Below are 6000 nucleotides of genomic sequence, written 5' to 3' on the forward strand. Positions count from 1 at the left end.
TTATTTTAAGGCAAATAACGTTTGCCGGGACAGCTAGTATAATATATATATCTTGTATAGTTATTTATATGTATTAGTAAATTTAAAACAGTTCTCGCTAATACTAAGATATCAATATCTTGATCTTCATCTTGGACGGATGCTGCTGCTGATGTAAATGTGGAACAATGGAAGCCATTGTCGAAACTGTAACTCTTCATGGTACGTATAGATCGCAGCAGTTCATCCGGAACGGTGTAAGAACAACAACATTTCCCTGCCCTCTTTAGACCAAATCTGATGTACAAAATGGCATTTAGAGTTTTTATTCATAAACGGTTGCAGTTTGTTTTTAACTAGATTCATTTGACTGAAAACTCATTCAATTTATACGTTGGAATGTGGTAGTGACAGTTACGATATCGCTTACTGTGATAAATCTGCAAAGGTGTTATTATTAGAATCTAAACAATTCTATTTCATAGTCAAAATATGCTAAAAAAATATGCCAAATAAAAATAATAAAAATATCCCAAATTTTGCATAAAATATGCCAAAATGGCAACACTGCCCAATATGCTGTCCATCTGCATGAAGGAAGACTACTGGGAGAAGGGAGTTGTGTACCGCCGCTACCGTGGCAGATTGCCATAGTGATCAATATAAAGACAATATTATTATTAATAATAATAATAAAACTCTTTATTGCGCATAAAGAAAAAAATAACAAATAATTACAAAAAATAAAGAAAGAAAAATATACGAACAAAAGGCGGTCTTATCGCTCAAAGCGATCTCTTACAGACAATCTGGGAGATAAAAGTATTGGGTGAGGGAAAGGTAGGTGGCGCGCTAAAAAAGAGAGTTAAATATTATATGAATACTAAATACATATACATACAAATACTACAGGTCATCCATCATCATTGCCTTGCCTTTATCCCATTATTTGGGGTCGGCGCAGTATGTCATTCTCTTCCACTGCTCTCTATCGGTCGTCATATCTAAACATACTCTTCTTTTATTCATATCATCTTTCACACAATCCATCTTTTCTTAGGGCGTCCCCTCCCTTTACATCCATCCACAATCATATGATGATGTTCATATATATACATAAATAATATACACATACATAAATAAAATATATATAAAAAAATACATGTATGACGAAACAAAACATTAAAGAAAGATTTTTAATTAGAGAGAAAGTGAGATTTGACTAGTTTTTTGAAAATGGAATGGGATTGAGCAGATCTAATAGAAAATGGGAAGGAGTTCCAAAGACGAATAGCCTGGACAGTAAAGGATTGAGAAAAGAAGAATTAATACTTTATTTTCTTTCATTAATTTTTATATCATAGTCCTTAAAGTATATAAAATTTGGGCCCATAACTTCAAATTTAAAAATCGTTTATTCATGTAGGATATACAAACATATAACAGATACAAATAGACACTCCAATTTTATTTATATGTTTAGATAATAACAATGAGGACCTGTAATATACCACTCATAACAGTGAAAAGTTTATTGTTTTTTTACAACATTCCTAGTGCAATCTAGTCTCAATTTTTTTCGGCTTCATCTGCCAAACTAATAGCTAATTCTACGGTACCTACTAGGCAGATTTCTAGTAAGTACAAGGTAAGCTGTATAATAAAAGGATGACAGCTGACATTTTTGTAACACACTTTGAGCAGAGGTGCTATATATGTTTTAATCAATATTAATCATCAATACCTAAATTGATAGTCATCAAAATCGGTGATTCGTGTTACGTAGCTACCTATAGTGCAGATATAAATGTAAAATACATATTTAAATGTAAAATTATTATGTGGATAAGAAATAAATACAGTGTGGAGTCAGTACATTTGTATTATTTAACTAGCTTTTGCCAGCGGCTTCGCTCGCGTTAATTTATCCCCTTGGGGGTAGAATTAATCAAAATCCTTTCTTAAGGGATGCCTACGTCATAGTAGATTTTTTTTAAAGGATGATAATGGAATGGTGCACCCACCGGCACTAACGGTTTACGCAGGCGGGGCACCAGTGGAGGATGATAGGATGAGCATGAGGTCAGATCAGTTAGCCCAACGTGACAAATTCACCGGGAATGTATCACGATGGTTTCCAGGGGGAACCGCGTGGAGGTCGAACTGACATGGTACATTGCTAGCAATGGGATCATTAATCCACATTACTAACAATTCCCTTCCCCCCTCATAGTAGATTTATGCATGCAGCCTCAGCCCGATCGGTATAAAATTGACAGTCTCATACAAACTTTCATCCCCTATTTTATCCCCTTGGGGGTAGAATTAATCAAAATCCTTTCTTAGCGGATGCCTACGTAATAACATCAAATTTGTACTGAAACTAGTTTTTTAAATAGAAATAGAAATAATCTTTATTCAAATAAACTTAATATATATATTTTGAATAGTCCAGTTTTATTATTCTAGACCATTATCCACGAATGCAGACTCATCACATCTCTCGGAATATAATAAGGCAGGTAGGTTTAAGATAAATATTTTATGTCTTATGGAATCTATTATTTTAAAGTAATAATACAAATTATTATATGTTTGACGAATACTCAGCACGTTAAATATTTAATTATATTGTTTGAAATGAAGTTTATTTATATATTTATTTTTATTCCAATTTATATATTATATTAATTAATGTACAAGTATGCCTGTGTGTAATATGTGTTGATATAGATATATATGTTTAATAATCATTTTAAAAAAGAGACTGTAATATATATATATATATCTATAAATAGGTACAGATATAAATTTATATCAAATTTGTGTAATTATATATTTATTTTTACTATTTTATATAATAAAATTAAGGGGTAAAATTAAAAAAAATCCTTTCTTAGGAGAGAGAGAGTCTACATTTTTTTAACTTTATGAATGTAAACTCAGCCCTATCGATTTTAAAATTGACAAAGTTTCATCTTAAACTTTCATAGACTAAATATTATGTTCAATTAAAAAAATCCTTTCTTAGCGGATGCCTACGTAATAACATCTACCTACATGCCAAATTTCAGCCTGATCCGTCCAGTGGTTTAGGCTGTGCGCTGATAGATCACTATGGCAGTCAGTCACCTGAGTTATATATATTTAGATTCCATTTACTTGACGTAGACCATTATCCACGAATCGAGGTTAACAGTAATCGGAATATAATAAAAGAAGATATGAAATATACTAATAAATAAGTCATTTGCAACAGTTATTTAACAGTAGAACAAAGTGTTATCGGTGCGTGTTATTGATAAATATTTAATTATATTATTAGTGTAGAAGTAATTGATTTTTTGTGATATTAATATAGTATAATATATGTTATTGACTGCCATACCTGCCTGTGTGTATTGTGTGATGATATAAATATATATGTGCTACGTGAGTGCATTTTAAGAAGAGAGTGTAATAATTTAAGATATGACTTCACAAAGTACAGATAAAATTTTATGAGAGTGAGTAATTAATTATTATTTATTACTATTTTATATAATAAAATTAAGAAAGTAAAATTAAAAAAAATACTACATAAAGGGAGAGAGAGCTACATTTTTTTAATAGGAATGTAAACACCGGAAGCACTGAAACGATTTGAGAAATATTTGCTGTTTGAAAGTTACATTCTTACAGAGTGACATAGACTAAATATTATGTTCAAATAAAAATCCCACAGCTATAAAGCTGCCGGGTGGGGTCCACTAATAAAAAATAAAAATCTTTTTATTCCACATTCAAGGCAAGGCAACACAAAGAGAAACTAGATCCTCTAATTTCCAACACGTTTATATTTTAGAACCCTGTACGTTGTGGCGCCTCTCAGCTGCCAGTAACATACTGAATTGCATTCTATTTATAAATATTTCTTTGTTTAATACATTTTATAAACAGAAATTATCTCTTGCTTTTACTGAATTCTATTAGAATTCCTTTACTGTAACTAGTATAAAGTTTTTTTTTATTATTCATTTTCAAGCCTAAAAGCCAAATATAAAATTGATTATACATTGGACCCAGCACTAGGCGAACCTGTATCGCGGGAGTCCACAAGAGAATTGCCAAATAATTAATTAACTATTACAGATCAGATCAGTGAGTAAAGTAGATTTGATATAAAAATCATATCAAGTTATTCGTTACCAGTGATTATCATAACTGCAAAGTCCATTGATGTTTCTAAACGACAAATTAAATAGTTTAGTTTCAGTAATGAAATGAATGAAAATTTTCAGAATAAGAAAAAAAATATCTATATATTTACTGTAATAATAAAGTAAGCCGGCTCGAGTAGAATGTAAATATTTACGGCAAAATTTCCGTTTGAAATTATTGCTATTGGGTGATGAATGATGGGAGACAAGAACTCTGAATAGAGAACTTTAGAAATCAGGTGATGGATAGATAGAAGTTCCAGGGGAACCACTCTGAACTGTTGTCTCCAACGCGGTGTCCACGCCCTACAGGGCGCAATTTGATTGTTAAAATATATAAACGATGTTGAACTATAATTATTAAAAAACATAAATATATTAACAATAATAACATGTCATAATTTTAAGTTATATGAGCGGTAGATTAAAAATAGTTGACTATTCAAAACTGCTTATATGAAGTTTATTTGAATAAAGATTATTTCTTTTATTTCTATTTCTATTAACATTCGTAATGAACATATGAAGTTTTATAAATATCAAAATATTTTTTAATAATAATAATAAATTTATAATATGTAACTTTAATTAAATTATGTAAATAATAAATAATAGATAAATTCAAATATGTATTGCAAGTCTATAGACTAAAGGTGAGAGCTATATTGTTATAAATAACCATACCATCTGTTATGTACTACTCTTATAACAAACTAGCTGTTCCCACGACTTCGTCCGCATGCAATTTAACTTTATTCATATTATAAAAGAACTTTTCTAAAATAAAAGTAGCCTAAGTTACTTCTTATTATATTAGCTACTTGCCCAAAAACGTGTGTGGATTTGACCTTTGACCTTGATGAAATAAAAAATATATTTTTATTTTTGGGTTAGATTATTTAATACAATAGTCTAATCCAGAATAGCCAAGCTAAAAGTTTCATCGTTCTAGCTTAAAAAAATATGAATGGTCCAAATTCATATTTTTTTATTTATACTATTAATGCTTATTACTAAAAATATGCATGTAAATGTATTAAACTTTGATATAAAACTATGTTGCCCTAAAAGCGAGACGGGGAGACTTAGTATAGTCCCTAAAAAAGTAGAAAGTCTGGAAATTGACATCCAGGAAGAAAAGGACAAAAAAAAAAGCAGCGTGACGGGGCACGCCTTACACTCAGTGGCGCAGTTAGGTAACCCTGGGCCAAATAAAAAAATAGGTTTACATACTTTAATCTATATTACAGTTTTATTATTTATTCACATATCGCTATCCGTCAAATTGACAACACTGCCAACCCACAGAAAGATTTTTTTTTAAAGTGGGTTTGCAACCTGTCATATTTATTTTGAAAATGGGAGAAATTCTCAAAAGTTCCGATCGATCGAGATTTTCTGGTAAGGGTTCGAGGATCCCCTGAGCTTGAGGGCCCCGGGGCACTGCCCCGCCTTGCCCCTACGTAGCTTGATTCATGGTAGAATTCAAATGCGATCTCGCGGCTCCAGCAATGGCGCTCGTACGATTTATATCTCGTACAAACTATTGTCTTAATTTGAATTTGGAATGCGCTTTGCATTCTTTTGTTTTTTATTCATAATATTATTAGAGACGTGTGAAAATACCACTTATCGCCACAATTTTAAACTAAGAATTATACAGATGTTTCTTAGTGAAAGTCTAGTAATCTGTCACACCTCTACGACACCGCCCTGGTGGGGGACGGTCTTTTGAAGATGATGAAAAGATGGATATGCCATTATTTTAACAGTTAGCTTAAAATTAGATTAGGTACAGAAAATATATAGTTTTTTGGAACTA

This window comes from Achroia grisella, unplaced genomic scaffold (assembly GCF_030625045.1).
Source record: "Achroia grisella isolate CSIRO2021 unplaced genomic scaffold, CSIRO_AGI_Agris_v1 utg1241, whole genome shotgun sequence".
NCBI classification, from domain to species: Eukaryota; Metazoa; Arthropoda; class Insecta; order Lepidoptera; family Pyralidae; genus Achroia; species Achroia grisella.